This window comes from Motacilla alba, chromosome 17, assembly GCF_015832195.1.
Source record: "Motacilla alba alba isolate MOTALB_02 chromosome 17, Motacilla_alba_V1.0_pri, whole genome shotgun sequence".
Taxonomy (NCBI): Eukaryota; Metazoa; Chordata; class Aves; order Passeriformes; family Motacillidae; genus Motacilla; species Motacilla alba.
This window is the reverse complement of record NC_052032.1, coordinates 8,214,264-8,231,061: the sequence shown is the minus strand read 5'-3', so window position 1 is coordinate 8,231,061 and position 16,798 is coordinate 8,214,264. Positions and strand designations below refer to the sequence as shown.

Here is a 16,798-nt window from a genome sequence, read left to right as displayed (position 1 = left end):
GTCCCAAGAGCTGCTTATTTGCCTCAAAACTTCTCTGCTTCTCCCACCCCACCAGCTGGCCTCGCATCACCCCCTTTTTTTGCATCATGCCTCACCTCAATGTTCCACTCGCAACAGACACAGCCAGAGATTAGAAATGCATCTGATAAACCCAGAAAAGAGCCAAAGGGAGGCTTTTTTCATACTGAAAACCAGGTGCAGAGGAAGCTCATTAGGCACCAGGGCTGGTTAATGGAGCAGCTGCTCCCTGAAGCCCGACACAGCCACAGCCAGAAGGTCAGAGCAGAAACTGCTCTTGAGTTTCCTAAAGAGCCACCACGCTGCTCGACCGCGATGCCAAAATCCAGTTCATTCAGCAGACAGTTACATAAGACTTTACTACTTGGATGCTTAGAGCTGATACTTTAATTAGGGGAGGGAAAATTTTTCTTATTTAATAATAGACAAACATGGCTAAAGCATCGGGGGAAAAGCAGGAGCGTTACAGCAAAACTGGGAGGATGATTTGGGCAGTAATAGGAACCAGAAGCTCCAAAGGGAGCCTGGCCAGGCTGGCAAACAGCCCTGTGGAAAAGGATATTTTTGAAATTTTGGGCCAAATCTGCCTTGGTGTCGCTGGATCATGGATGTGTCCCACTGACTGCCCCCCAAAAAAGGGAATGCTGTTCACATTTTGGGCGCAGATCCACTGGGGAAGGAGCAGCTCAGAGCTGCCTGGAGCTCCCTCCTCCATTCCCAGGTTGTCACTTCCCTCCCTGCAGCAGCTCATGAACATCTGGGCACCTCTCAGACCTACCCGAGCCACCCTTCAAAGAGCACTCATTGAAGCTCATTAGTCATTGTTTCCAGTGAATAACCTTTACAAAATTAACAGAAATGTCTGCAAAGTGGGTTTCAATTTTCCATTTTTAAAACAAGAAACATCTTTCTTTCCCTTTCCCTTTTCTTTTTTTTTTTTTTTTTTGTTAATATAAATCCAGTCCTGCCATTACTATTCCAGCTTTTTCTTTTGCAATGTAACCACCAAAACTGGGCTCAGAGTACTAGGAAAACAAAAAAATTCCAAGTTTTTTGCCCTGTAGAACATTTCCTTTTTCCCAGCAGCTCTGGCCAGCACCTGCCCATAAGACCCACAGGGAAACTGGGCCATGGTGGGACCTCCAGGACACCCCCAGCCCTGAGTTGGGGGTCCTGGGGGTGTTATGGGGCTACTCAGGCCATAAATTATAAAACCATCCCCATCTCCAAAGGCACTCCAGAGCTCCAAACCTGTTCCTTTGGAATTCCCTCCAGCAGGGAACACCCAACCCGGCCAAGGAAATCTGTGGCTGATGTGGAAACCCTTCCAGCTGCTATTTCTGCCCCCAGGACCTCAGCCAGCCCTCCCTGACACCTCAGCTAAGCCACTTGGGCCCTTCTCTCCCTCAGGTGCTTAATGCTCCCAGTTTTCCATGGGAAGATGGGAAGTGCCTGGCATTGTTGGGATAAGCTGAAATAAACCAGCCCCAAAGCAGACCTGGGACTTGTCTCCAAGAGGCAGGGGAGGCTGAAAAAGCTTTTTCTCCCTGATAAGGTTGGATTTACACCTCATGGAGGGCTGATAGGCTGCATCCCATAAGTGGGCAGGGCTGGAACTGCGTTTCCTCAAGGAACAGATAAAGCAAGGAAAGGCATCCTTGGCTAAACACAGTGCCAAAGGTTAAGCAGAAGAGAATTTGCTAAAGCTGGGTTTGTTTTTAGTCTCAGCTGATGGCAGCTCCTGAGCTATGCATGGGGAAGAAACCTTGATCCCACCCTGCTTCCCTGCAGGAGCTTGGGCATCCTCAGCCTTGGAGAATATGGAAAAAAAAACAAAACACCTGCAAATCCCTGCAGCCACAGCAGAAAACTGAACCTCAACACACCAAAGGACAGCATGGGCCCCACCGTTTTTGCTGGGTGAGAGGGGGAGGCTGAGCAGGGGAAGCTTCCTGTTCATTCTGGGTCAAGAACTTGGGGAAATCAGTGCGTAACTGAATAAATTTGGGACACGGGGAGTGCCAGGAAAAAGCATCAGACGGCTCTGTCAGAGCTCACCACGCTTCACCAGCATCGCTCCACAGGCTGCCACTTCCCCTCTCCTTTTCAAACCCACTCAATCACCCTGCCCAGAGCTCATCCTTGCTTGTTCCAGCCTGCAAAATGCAGCAGAACCAAGGCTGAACGAAAAAAAACCCCAGGAGAACCAAGGCTGGACTGATGCAAAACCCAGCAGAACCAAGGCTGAACCAAAAAAAATCCAGCAGAACCAAGGCTGGACCAATGCAAAACCCAGCAGAACCAAGGCTGAACCAATGCAAAACCCAGCAGAACCAAGGCTGGACCAATGCAAAACCCAGCAGAACCAAGGCTGGACCAATGCAAAACCCAGGAGAACCAAGGCTGAACCAATGCAAAACCCAGGAGAACCAAGGCTGGACCAATGCAAAACCCAGCAGAACCAAGGCTGGACCAATGCAAAACCCAGCAGAACCAAGGCTGGACCAATGCAAAACCCAGGAGAACCAAGGCTGAACCAAACAAAACCCAGCAGAACCAAGGCTGAACCAAGGGAAAACCCAGGAGAACCAAGGCTGAACCAAAGCAAAACCCAGCAGGACCAAGGGAAAACCCAGAAGAACCAAGGCTGAACCATAGCAAAACCCAAGAGAACGAAGGCTGAACCAATGCAGAACCCAGGAGAACTGAATGTGGGACAACTGAGAGCCCCAGGCAGCACCCAAGGCCCAGCACAGAGGCTGAGCAGCTCAGGGGAGGGGGAAGGAGGAGAGCTCAGCCCATTCATCTTTGTTTCATTCCCAGCAAGCACCCAGCACTGGGGGATACCCCGTGCTAACACTTGTAAAAAGCAGCCAGGAGTAAAAACCTTGTTAGCAAGATTCCCAGTCAATTGACCTCATCCCTCAGCGCCAAACAATAAAAGGGGCTAATTTAGGCCGCAATAAAAGCCCCACTATCTGCACCTCACAAAAGCTGCACAAAGCTCTGCTGTCAAGAGCCCCATTTCTGGGATTTAAAAAGCCGGCTCTCAATAGAGCCAGCCGCGCTGGGAGGTTCGGGAGCCTTTTGTGTCCTCTCGAGTGTGTTGCTGCTAATAAATTGTGCCCAGGGATCCAGGGATCCTGGCTGGCAAAGGGGAGCCAGCCCTGCTCCCATTCCACCCTCAAGTGTCCGTTTGTTTCCCTGTTTTGGTCACAAAGCAGCCCAAAATGCCCTTCCCAGCTGGATTTTTGCGGCGCTAACGAAGATCCCGTTAATCCACACGCACAGCTCTGTGTGGGACAGGGTTTTCCAAGAGAGACAACTGAAAAATGCACCAGTGGAGTGGTTTAAAGGCCTGACCAGCCAAATCAAAGACTCATTTTCAAGTAATGAGTTATTTCAGGCAGGGAGCAAGACGGAAACGCTCTGGTGTTGCTTTGTAGAAGTCACCGGCAGCGTCCTCCAGCCACCCACACAGTGGGTAAAGTTCTTTTTTTGGCCTGACAATGAGTTGGGCACAAGGCTCAAGGAAGTTCTCCAGTGACTGGAGCACTTGGTAGCATCCAGAGGCTGAGCTCAGTTATGTTTTGCTGGTTTAACAAAAAAAAATAATTGAAGTGGAGAATAAAAAAATCAATTTTTTTGCCTGCAAATAACCACAGTTTTATAGATTAGGTGAAGCAGTGTTTAAAAAAGGAGATAAATCACACTTTGGCCTTTATTCCTAAAACTTCTGGTAAAGAGGAAGAGGCGGGACAGCACATTTGTGAACAGGACTGTGAGTTGTGAGGGTTTCATTCGCTCCACCAGACAGATGGAAGTGCTAACTGTCAGGACCAGTAAGGATCTGCCTGACATTTATGGTAAAGCCATTTATGCCTGATGACTCATTTGCTTTATGGATTAAGTTCCATCAAAGCCAGTTTAACTCAACTCCCCAGCCAGCTCCCAGACAAGGCTGGAAAAGCTCTTTCTGGAGCATTTTTTAACACTTATTCTATATGCTTGCAAAAAATGTCACATCGCTTCCAATGACATCAACGTCAGGAACTCGCAGGAATCGTTGTGGTTCAATGAAAAAAAACCAGCTGGAGAGGAGGATCAGAGTGACTTCATCTGGCACTGGCAGCAGCTCCCTAAATCCTGGGATTCTTCAGGGCTCCCACTGATCATCAGCTGGACTCGGGTTAGGGCATCACCCCAAAAGTCAGAGATTCAGCATCCCGAAGAGAAAATCCTGCTGGATTTTGGAAACTCCTGCATTTCAACTGGAGAGACACAGACCCAGGGTGAACAATGAGAATGGAAAATCTTCCCAGTTATTGGGAATCACTGAGGTTTATCCCGACAAACTCCCTGACTCCATAACCCCAAACCCAGCCAGAGGCTGGAGAGGGGCAGGGGTTCACTGCAGCTCCAGGATGAAGTGGAAGCTCAGCCTCCAAACCCCCTAATCCCTGTCTTGGAGCCAGCCTGGCAGCCCTCAGATGTTCCACTTGATAAATCCTGTCACCAGCACTTCCCATGGATTCTCACAGCCCAGCTCCAGCCCGAAGTGGTGTTGGAGACATCAGCACAGGCCCGGGAACCACCACAGTTCTGCCACATGGAAACCCCAAAAATCAGAGGTGCTCAGAGCATCCCAGAGCCCCTCCTTTAAACACAGCAGCTCCAGAAAAGCAGCAAAACTGTGGCAAAGGGGTCAAAAAAAGCCTCAGCATCACACCAGTCCCTGTCCCCATGTCCTGAGCCCTCTCCTGGCCAGCCATGGACAGGAGTGACCCCACCAGACAGAGCAGCTGGTGCCTAAAGAGCCTCCTTTGAGCACTACAAAATGGGAAGGCAATGTTGGAAGTTTGGTTAAATAAAAATAAATTAAAAATGAAAAGCTTGACTTGCACACAGCCGTGACTCAGCTACAAATTCCTGGTGGTTTGGTTCAATCCAGCTGGATGCTTGTGTCCCCATCCTGCTCGGAGGGGCTGCAGGGTTGGATTGGGCTGCTCTGGGGCTGCCACAGGAACAGCTCCCGCTGCTTTGGGCACTCAGAGAGGAGCCTCTGCCAGCCCTCTTTGGGAAAACCAGGTTGAATTCAGCAGAGCAGGCAGAGAAGCGTCACCAGCACAAAATGTGGCTCCAAACCCTCCCGAGGGCTGGGGAAAGTTTCTCTTTTTCACTGCAGCTCTGTGTGGGGACTGCAGTGAAACCCTGAGGCCAGTGCTGCACCCTGATGCTGGGCTGGCAGAGCACAAACACTGCAATTAGCACAGCCCACGAGCCTCTTCCCCTGACCACAGCAGCAGGAGGAACATCAGCCCTCTGGCTCGATGCTAATTAACCTCTCTGGTAATTTCTCAACCTTTCTGCTTTACAGTCCCAGGGAGGAAGGCAATTTCCCATCATGTGAGGATCCCCGAGCTCGCTGGTCCTCCTGGCTGCTGGGTTTGAAGCAACAGGGCAGGGAAGTGTTGTCCCCTCCTTGTCCCCTCCCCTGAAGCCTGGCACTTCTCCATGCTGTCCCCAACACCCAGCCCTGCCCCAACACAGGACCAAATCCTATTTCTTCCACCCGTAACTGCTGCATCCTTGGACCAGCAGCCTCGTGGCTGTTGTTTAAAATTCAATTAAGACTCATGCCTTAGAATGAAGAGGTTTTTTGGAGCAGAGAGCTGCCTGCAGAGCCCACAGAACCCTCTAGGTCTGTCTGCATGCTATCCCAAACCCAGCTGTGGAGCAGTTTAGCAAGGGCTCCTCACTGGAAGGGAAGGACGAGCCATTCCTTCAGAGGGGAACAAAAGCCAGATGGCTTTGCTAATTCTGGAAAGCTCTCCTGAAGAAGCTGTCGCTCTGCCAACACCCAAACACCAGTCAAGGACTCCATGGCAGGCCAGGAGGCACCACCACAAGGTTCATTTCCAGGTGGACACTTCCCATCCCAATCCCAGACAACCCCCAGAGTCAATAACCCTAAAGCAAACACTCCTTGGCAGCTAACACAACCCTGAGCACCCTCTGAGCACCCCAGCAGAGCATTTCTCCAGGGATTTTTTGGTTTTCCAAGCTGGAAAAGGCTCTGAGGGAAGGGCTCAGCATCCCTCAGCAGGGCTGTCCTGCCTAGCCGGGCATGGGGGGACAGAGCCAGGCTGCACGAGAGCCACAGCTGGGATTTCCTGTAGAAAATGGGAAGGTTTAAGGTAGGGAACACAAGCAGGAAAAAGTGGAATGAGGTTTGATTGTCCCGTCCCTGTCCTGTCCTGGGCCAGGCAGGTCCCTCCCAGGCAGGGGACGTGTCCAGCTGTCCCCTGACTCATGTCTGGGGCTCCAAACCACCAGACGTGGGCTGTGTGCTCTCCTTCAGAGCACAAAAGTGGTTTTTAGTGTTTTTTTTAGTGTTTGCTGCAGGGAATTCCACTGGAGAGCAGGACCCACCCTGAGGAAAAATGATTCTGTGGCTTCTGGTTTTCCTCCTGCCTGACATCAGCCCTGGGAGCCTGGTGGCATCACCACTGCAGCCCTTGGGGACCAAATATTGGCAAGATTTGGGTTTTCGCTTCCACTTCACTTTCCCTGCTTTTCCCTTTCCGTTTCCCCCCCGCTTTTCACTTTTCCTTTTTTCCAGGTCCTTCCTCAAACTGGATTTCTCTGCATTTCTCCTCACTGACCTCTGTGGGATGGGGAGGCGCAGCCAGAGAAAAGCAGGCAGGCAGTGGGGACTGCAGGAAAGGGAAAAGGCAGCCAAGGTGCCTTAAAAAAATAATAAAGCTGCTAAAAACACCTAGAGAGAGAGACATCCTTAAATCAACAACCTGCTCAGCCACTCTGCTTGGCTATTTTTATATATTTCTGTCTGTTGAACAAACCACAATTTATCTCCCGGGGTTTTTGGGTGCAAAACAATCAGTTCTGGCCACAGAAAGCAGGAAGGGGCTGCAGTCCCAGTCTGGAAGGGTGGCTGGACTGGGACAGGGGCTGCTGGGACAAAAGGCTGCTTTATATTCCTTCCTTCTCTCCATCCTGGCCAAGCTCTGTGCTAGCACGGGCAAAAATCATAGGAGAGGCAAAAATAATATGAGAGGTTTCTGCAGCTCTTTTGCAAAGAGATGGGGAAATAATGGCACAGTTCTGGTTTTTAAAGGGCAAAGAATAGAAAGAAAGGAAAGAAGAAGCCCCTGACAGTCCCACTTCTCTCCACCCCAATAAAGAGAGAGCATCACAATGGGAAAATGAAACTCGAGAGCAAAGTCAGTCTTTACATTTGCAAAATGAGTGGTTTTAAACTTTTCTTTTTTAATTGTGTGCTCTGAGCAGATGGCCTGAGCCCCCCCCCAGCAGATCAGAAACACATGTGAAGAACCAGCAACCTGAACCACAGGTTCTTATTAAACTGTAGTTCAAATTTCATCCCATTGAAGTGAATGTTTTCCCTCTCCAGCAGCAGCTGCATGGTGGGTCACCCTCAGAGGTGCTTTATCAATGTCCCCACACGCAGCTGTCCCTGCTGGGTGTCCCTGGGTGCTGATAACCCTGAGGGATCTCAGGGATGCCATGACTGCCTGGCTGAGGCCGATTTTGGCTCTCTAATTCTGGATATTTGTCCTTGTGACACCTTCAGATGTCAAGCAGTGCTGATTTCAACCAGCTCCTCCACTGAGAGAGGAAAAAACACCCAGATTTGGGGAATTCTGGGAGATTTCTGTCATTCTGCAGGACAGGAGCTGGGGCTGTCACCAGAGGTTCTCACTGGGTTATAAACCTCACACTGGATCTAATTGGGATCTAATTAACCCATGCACAAACCAGGCTTGAATGGAAGAAGGGATTCCTCTGCTGGCTTAGTTTGGAGCTGCTGGGCAAGCTTGGATTTCAGGGGGAGAGGGAAATAAAAAACCTGCGTGCAGAAAACCCCCCCAAAGTGCCATGAACCCAGCCAAGAGTCTGACCTGCTGTTCCCCCGGCCCAGTTTGGACTGAAAAAGGGGAAACTGGGTTCTGAGAAGAGCTGGAAGGAGAGGAAAGCAGGTTTGGGGTGTGCTTGGCACAGCCACATGCCAGGGACGGGGATGCTGAGCTCAGACCTGGGGTAGGTGCAAACCTCTCCTGTGTGGGGCCTTAATGGGGCCTCCAGTCCCAAGCAGCTCATTTTTAACCCCTACAAGGAGCTCAGGCAGGACTGGATGTCTCCCTACAAGGAAAAGACTTGGAGTAGAGCTGTTGTAGGCATTTCCTAGAGGGAAACACTTTCCTAGAGGAGCAACCCTTTGTACACCCAGTTTACAACTGCTCATCCCTAAATATTCACCTCATGGGCACCACAAACCTGGTGGAGTGATTCCATCTGAAGGTTTAAAGGCCTGAAGAGAGAGGAAGCTCTCTCTTCTCATGAATTCATCGGGATAACCCTGCATTTTTTTGGCTGCTTTCCCCCCCAAATCAAGCCCTGGGTGATCCCTCTGTGCAGCTGCAGGTGTGTCTGTCTGTCCCAATAGTTCCTCTGTCTGATGGCTGCTTTCAATCACTTCTGACAGGGAAAAAGAGGCTCAGGATAATTAAACTGCTATAAATGTCATGGAAACAGACAGCTCGGGAAAAGAAATCATCCCAGAGCATTGTCTGTGGTGAGCTCTCCTCTGATCAGACCCAGGCACGCACCAAACATCTCTTTAATGTCCCCACCACCCCTTTCATGTCCCTACCAGCAGCTGAGGCAACCACGAGACACAAATTAGAAGGAATCTAGGCCTGGCTGATCCCAGAGCATCTCTGAGCTTCCCAATTCCCACAGCTGCTGGAAAAAAAGATGGGCTGAGGCACCACAAAATGAGCAGTTTTCCTTGCCTTTGTGCCTATCCATGGAAAAAAAACCACCTCATTCTCCTCAATTTTCCAGCCCCAAGACAGATGGAGGAGGGAAGGGAGCGTGTCCAGGTCTCAGCTAAGGCAGATTCCAGAGGGATTTCAGCAGATCCAAGGGTTTGTGGATGCCTGTCAGCAGAACCAGGCTGGCACTGCCACCCAGGTGACCTCAGATCAGCCTTTCCAGTGGCTGCTCCATCTGCTCAACACACTTGGAATCGTTCCTGCCCCTCCAAACCCTCCCTGGAGTTATTTTTTCCCCTCTATGGCCACACAGCAGCCTGGCACTCTGTGATTTCTGCCTTCAAACTCCTCATTTGGTGGCTCCAAAATCAGCATTTCTGTCGTTCTACACCCAAATTACAGCCCTAAGAATAGAGGCCCCACAATCACCACGTGCTGTGCTCTCACTGCTTTGACATCCAGACCTCGACGCTGTGGTCCCTGCACAGCTGGTTTTTCCCTCTCCCCCTCCCGAGGATAAATTCCTAATGGGAATCCAGATGATAACTTTGAAAGGAATCCTTGAAAAGCTGCTCAAATGTGAGTTTTCAGGGTTTTTTTTTTAATCAAGGCACCTTCCATCTGTTTATAATATTAATCCCACCCCCTGAGAGGGACCTCATAGCAAGAGATCCCTCAAAACCCCCAAATCATCCCTCAGATACCTCTCCAGAATTCTACCATGGAGGTTTTTTTACCCTTTTTTTTTGCAGTTATTCTCTATTCCAGAGCTTTCACAGAGCCACCAGTGTGAAAAACCCCCTCAGCAGCAGTTTTTCCAGCAGTTCCTTCCCATTATTTTCCAACAGGAGCTGATTTGGCTCAGGTACATTCACACGCAGTGGTTTTGTTCCCTAATTGAAGCATCAAGTCAGATTACGCTTCTGAAGCAGCAAATGAGACTATTCACCAAAAAAATAACTCTTTATCCTTGCTCAAAACGTTTGCTTGCCTGGATATGCTTATGAAGAATAACTCGGGGAGCTCCTAAAAATGGGATTTTGCAATTTTAGCCTCATCTTGACAGTCAGGGAAAGAAATTTCCATGCAGGGACAAAGCAGTGGGACAGGGTGACACGGTGCTGCTGTCCCTGAGAGCTACCCCGAGTGTCCCATGTGCCAAGCAAGGCTCAATCCCATGGACAGCATCCCAAAAACCTCATTTAGACCCTCTGGAAAGCTGCATTAAATCATGGCCTGCACATTGTGGGAGGCATTTACATAAAGGAGGAGAGGGTCAGCCTGACCTTCAGTGTCCAACGTGGAAATTAAAAAAAAAAAAAAAAAGAAAAAAAATTGAAAAAGAAAAGAAAAATCCCACAAAAGCCCAGCCCAGGCCTGTGCAAACTGAATGGGGCCAAATGAATGGCTGGCATTGTGTGCCCTGCCGTGCCAGCCCTGGAACTGGCACTGAATAGTGCTGGGATGGGGAGAGGATGGGGCCAGAAGCAATTCTGAAAGAATCCCCTGGTTTTGTGTGTGGGGTACCCAGAACGATGCTCACACTCAATACCCTGCGCTCCCGGGCCAGCCTCAAAAAGAGATTTTCTCCATTTTCCTCATCCCACTCATTAGGGATCCCTGGAAGAAACCCAAGGCCCCGTTTCCCCTTGTCCTCCACTGCTCTCTGAGCACCAGGTAGGCCAGGCCAGCCTGGGCTGTGCCACCACTCTGCTGTCACCTTACCGAGGTGCCATCCCCACGGCCTGGCTGCTGTCCCCATCTGAGCAGTGCTCTGCTATCCAGGCTGTCCACAGGAAACTGCGGAATTCCCTTGGGGAGGAGGCCACAAAACCTCTGCTCGATCCCAAATGCGAGGCTGCCCAGCCTTCCCTCGGCTCCTTGCTCCTGCAGCCCTGACCCCAATTCCCTCCAGCGTCCCACCGAGCCCTGCCTTTCTCCCACTCCAAACTCCATCCCCCTGATGTCACCTCCTCACCCAGCCCCGCTCACACCATTCCAAGTTTCCCCTCTCCCTCCAAATCAAATAATCAGCCAATAACCCAGAGCTCTCCTGGAGGAGTTCTTTTTCCATGACATATGTGTGAACCATCAGGGATGGTTTAAAAACAGATTCCCCCTCATTACAAGCCCGGCACAAAGCTGCTCCTTTGTGTCTTCCCCCTCTGCACCGCTGCCCGGCTCTGGTTTCACGTTGATTCATTTCCCTTTCATCTCTGGAAAATTAGGAATTCTGCTGCCCACAGGGGGATGGACACGCCAGTGGATTGTGAGGGGGTCTCACAGTGGAAAATACGGAGCAAAGCAAAGCTTTTGGATTGAGTTACTCATTTGAGAACTCACTGAGCCGAAGTGGGGGCACTTGCTTGGGTTTCAGTGTAAAAAAAGGGTCACAGAGTCTGCCTGGGAGGTGTTGATCCCAAAGATCCAGGGGGCTGCACTCCCACCTCCGGCCACAGCAGAGGGGTGCAAAGGGAAGGAGAGGATTTGGGGAAGGTGGGGAACAAGGCAGGCTGCAGGAGCAGCTGCTCTTCGGACAGAAAGGGAGGGGGCAGCAAAGGAATCCTGAGATCCCAGGATGGATTGGGATGGAAGGGACCTTCAAGGTGACCCAGTCCCACCTGGGCTCACTCCCAGTGCCAGAGGGTGGCTCCTGGATTCCAGAGCACATCAGGGCTTCCAGTCCCACCCCACAGCAGCTGGAGCCTCCTCAGGTACCCAAAACTTGTTTTACTCTATTTTTTTTCCCCGCTCAGAGCCAAATTACCGTGGAAGTGGAGCTGCTGTTTCCTCAGCCCCACAGACAGGATTTCCACCCCCAAGAGCCACCCTGAGCTTTCCTCCACACCGAGGTGGCTCGGGACCAAGGGGGTTTTGTGTGCACAGAGGCTTTTAATCAGCACTTGGAACATTTTCTGCCCCAGGAGGTGAACACAGAACCCAGGTTTTATGGATTAAAGGCAATAGGGGGAAAATAGACCTGGCTGCCAAAGTTATCTGGGGATAGAAATGGGATTACACCCCTCAGCTCGGGGAAATCTGCTGACACACTCAGAAAATGCAACTCAACACCAAATTTTGGTTGGAAAAGGATTTTCCTGCATCTGGCTGGCGACAATCACCCAACCATGGAACTGGGACCTGCTGGGACCACCCGAGGAGGAGGCTTTGTGCAGGTTCCTGTTGCTAATTCCCACCACTGCTGGAAATTTGGCTGCTGGGGAAGGAGCGGGGAATGGAAAGCTGAGCTGGTGTGCAAACATAGGTGTGACACCTCTCGTCCACACACCTTCCTCCCTCGTTTTCCAGGAAACTCAAATGTGCCCTTTGTTGATGTTCACACCCCCAAGTATTTTTTTCAATTGGGTTTTTTCTTTTTTTGGCCATGAAAAATGATTTGGGTTCCATTTATTCCATGCAGCATCTGCCACCTCAAATTCAGCATTTAAAAAAAAAATAAAACCTTGCCTTGGAGTTGGACTTGGATGATCTTTGGAGAAAGCTGATCTTTCTGTGATTTTTTTAAGCATAAAACCTGAACAGTTCCTTGAGTAGCACCCCAAATTTTCATCCCAAGGAAGGGAGCTGGGTTTGTGCACCCTGGGGCCTGAAAATCAGGTGTGAAATTCATCCCAGGAAGGAGGAGCTCCAAAGCAAACCCATGAAGGAACAGGACTGGATGCAGTGGAGGCTGAGCATCCCCAGAGCTCAGATTTCACCTTTCTGAGCATCTCCAGCCTGGATTTCACAGTTCTGATCATCTCCAGCCCAGATTTCACCTCCCTGAGCAGCAAGCTGGGAGAAGGGCAAACCAAACCTGCAGATAAATTTGCTCCTGCGAGGCATCAAAGCCTCAGGAGAACCTTGCAGTGTTTCCAGCCATTCCAGAGCAGGGAACAGCACCCAAAATTCACTTTCAGCAGTGATTTTCCCCGCGCTTTTCCCTGCAGTGGCCAAAGCTCTGTTTGTTCAAGCAGGTCTGACCTCCTGAACCCCAGCCAGCGCTGGCTGCGTGCGCAGAACAACGAGCCCACGGTCAGGGACTTATTTTCCATGTTCTTGAAGGGGATAGAAAAACTCCCAGACACCCCAATCCCCATCCAACCTTCTGCACAAATCATTAGGAATCCCCTCTTCCAGCTCCCATCCCGGGGGGGATGTGTTTATTGGGAACGTTTCCATTGCAGCCTGCTCAGCTCTGTCAGAGTCAGGACTACACCTGCACGCTGGGGATGTCTGCAGTGGGCTTGGATTTTCCTCTGGGTTTTGGCAGGCAGCCCAGACCGCCTCCAAAAAAGAAAAAAAAAAAAAAAAAAAAAAGGACTAGAAAGACCTCACCATGTGTGAGGAACATGTGTTTCATTTGTTCAGGCCTCAGTGATGAGGGAAGGGGGTGAACACGGAGTCAGCCCAGAGGTTTTTTGGTTGGGAAGGGTTTTTGCTCTGCCCTTCCCTCAGAAAAGTGGAAAAAAGGCAGGAAAACAGCAAAAGAGATAAAAGTTGTAGAGAAGCAGCAGCTGGAGCACCACCAGGTTGACAAGGACACAAACCCTGATCAGCCTTGTCATCCTCTTCCTCCAGCTCCTGGGGTTTGGCTCAGATGAGCCTTTACTTCCTACAAATTCACTGCAACAATCCAAACCCATCACCCTTTTGTAAATAAAAAATCATCTTTTCCTATTTACAGGCAAAAAAAAATATTAACTTTTATGCAAATAGGACTAATTGGTGAATAACCTCCCACACAGAACGAGGTTCCCAAGTGAGCAGGGAAGGGGAACATGCCCTGGTTTGGGCCAGAGCTCCCTGTCACGCTCTGCTCCCGAAAATCCCTTTTCCATCTTGCTCAGGGATGCTGCCAAAAAACGTTCAGCTGGAAACTTCTCCCCCCAAAAGCACAACGATTTGGCTTTTCCCTGCTGCTCAAGCTGAGGAAAATCATCTTTCCCAAACACATCCACATGCTCCTTCCCAAATCCCTTTGTGGTTTCTTTCCCTGCCCCTGAAACTCCATCCTTGTCCCTGCAGATCCCCCTGTCCACAGCAGCCCTGCAAGCCTTGCAGTGATGTCACTGGAGAGAGGAGCAGCTTTCCAGCATTACATCAGCCTGTCTGGGCTCAGCAATCAGCCTGCTGCTCCTCAGACTTTCCATGGAAGAAATTCATCCCCCTCTTCCCTCCTCCCATCCAAAGAGGGGGGGGGAAACAAACTCCAAACGGAGCCGGGGCTGGAAGAGTAATGACCCTGCACCTCGGAGCATCCATCACCCCAAACGAGCCTGGAGCTGCTGCCTGCCAGCACTGAAACACAAAACTCTGCCAGGGGGATGTCAGGATCAACCAGCCATGGCTCCCCAAATCCCACAGAGTCCCTGGGGGGGTGGAAATTGCTCCAAAGGATGAGTTTTGCCTCCCAGAGATCGTTTGGCTTTCCTCTGGTTTTTTTGCCCCTTTCCGCAGGAGGGACCCCAGGCCAGGGAAAGGGGACACGAGCTGCTTGTCCCCTCCAGGCCAGCAGGGATGGAGAGCCCTGCAGCATCCCAAACTCATGGCAGAGCCCAATTTCCCCTCAGCATCCCTTTGGAAAACGCTCCTCCAAACCAGCTCCCCTGTGGGAGCCCCTGGTACCCAACCATCAGGCTCCAAACTGCTTGTTTGAGGGATAATATCCGAAAAAAGTGTTGATTTTCCACTGGCACATCCCAGCTGCAGTGCCCAGGAGCAGCAGGGTGTCAGTGGTTCCTCAGACAGGGATGAGGTCCCACGTCCTCCACCAGGGATTCCCAGAGGACATTAATCCTGCCTTTTCAGGCCTAAGTGCCCCATTTCCTCAGCATTTCCCACCCTTTGCCAACAAAACCCTCAACAGTGCCATCCTGGCCCAAAACCCACCCAAATCACCAAATTCCAGGCTGGTTTGGGGTGGGAGGAACATTACAAATTCATCTTTTCCACCCCCAGTGGTGCTGGTGGCACCTCCTAAAACCAGGCCTTAAATCCGGACAAGCTCTGGGACCACGCAGCTTCCTAGGGCTGATGTTTCACTTGGCACTCTGAGAAGATAAATGATAGACTGCAGGAGTGTTTGAAACATCAATAAAAGCACTTTTATGATCTGTTTGAACAATAAAGTGCTTTGTAAGCTATCAGAGGCCCGCAGGCATTCGATACCAGCAAACGGCACTAATTATCCACACATGCCAGCACAGTGGCTTTGACAGTTTATGAAATGGAATTTACCACTGACCAAACCAAAAAAACAAACAACCCGCGGAAAAACCAACCCAAAAAAACCCTCCCCCCTCAAAAAAAATGTATTTTGTAATCATGACTAACGAGGCTCCATCATTACAGGCAAGGCTGACCCAGTCACCAAGCTTGAGTGCAGGCCAGATGGCTGAACCTGCAATTACCCAGCGAATGGAGATGGAAAACAAGAGTTTCAGCAGAGTGTATGCAAACAATCCAGCTGATGTTTCCAGCCAGGCTCTCACTTTCCTCGCTGGCACCTGGCGCTGAGGGGTCAGAGGAGCCAGCGCCACTCTGGGGTGGAAATGAAAGCACAGAGTCACTTTTACAAGCTGGTTTGCAATTCTTATTCTGGCTCAGGTGCTGCCCTCCCTCCCTGATAAAACCAGATGACGTCCCTGGGCACCTGTGTAAGGTGATGCTGTGGCTGAGGTGTTGCCAAATGGGGCCAAATTTCACATTTTTTGATCAGATCGACGGCATCGCTTGGACTGCGGCCCCAAAAACCTCCCTGTTAATTGCAAACCCATCCAGAGGCATAATCCTCAATAATTGCAGACATTTTCTAGGCAGCACTGCTCTCCTGGAAGAGCCCAGAGCTGTGATTTAATCCATATGTCTCAAGTGCACCATTTTAAAGAGGATCCTTTGGAAAAAAAAAAAAAATTTAAAAAAATAATAAGGCAAAGCAGAAGAAATGACGAGAAAACCAGCAAGCAAAAGGAGAATTATTAGGAGACTGGGGAAAGCTACAGACATCTTCAATAAAGATCCCTAAATGCTGGCTCAGGAGGTTTTATTTTCCATCCTCTCACACTGTGGTATATGGTGGTGGTGTAAAACATCCCCTCTTTGCACTCCCTGAAAGCTGCACAGCAAAGGAGGTGAAATCAGATTTGGCAGGGCCAGCAGAGCAGGCAGCCAGCTCTGTAAATTACCTGCTTTCAGCAGCCTGCCAAGGCAGGGAGAGAGAAATGGGAACATGGATCCGTGGTGCATCCTGACAGACGAATCCAGGTTAGTAAAAAGCACTCATTTTTAAAAATGTTTTTTTGACGTTTAACGAAAACTTCATTCATCTGGGCTTTCCCCGCTCCTTCCTGAGCCTCTGGGTTGAGCCCAGGTCTTGCAGGATGCGATGGCTCCAACTCTGAGCTCATGGGGAGCTCTGGGGATGCTGCTGCTTTGAAGATCCCAGAATCCCAGGATTATTTAGGTGGGAAAAGGCTCCAAGATCGAGTCCAACCTGTGCCTGACCCCCACCTCGTCACAAACCCTGAGTGCCACATTTGGGTGTTTCCTGGACACCTCCAGGGCTGGGGACTCCAAACCTCCCTGGACAGCCCATTCCCAATGCCTGACCATCATTTCCATGAAGGAATTCCTCCTGAATCAGGGAATTTCTTGCTTCCCCTCTATCAGAATTGTTCCCCCACACCTTGGCACTGCTGATGTTTGCACAGGACCACCAGGAACAGCCAAGATGGAGGTGCTGAGGCAAAACTGGGTCTAAATGTGAATTAGATGTGGATTTAGACCTGAGGAGCTGACAAAGTCTAAATTAAATTAGCACCAAGTTCTCCAAGTTCACTGCAGCCCAGCACATCAGCCCTGGGAGGAGAGACAGAGTACATCTCCTCCTGGAGCAGACAGAGCTCTTTGATGTGTTAACAGCAGATCTGCCTGCAAGAGGAGCCTCTGAAACTTCTCCA

The 16,798-nt window shown here is 50.3% G+C and overlaps 1 protein-coding gene across 1 annotated transcript in view; it reads right to left on the bottom strand.

The window, feature by feature from the left end:
• Window positions 1-16,798, bottom strand: part of COL5A1 (collagen type V alpha 1 chain) — a 135,672-nt gene that overhangs the window by 80,591 nt on the left and 38,283 nt on the right. The gene's annotated exons all lie outside the window — the stretch shown is intronic.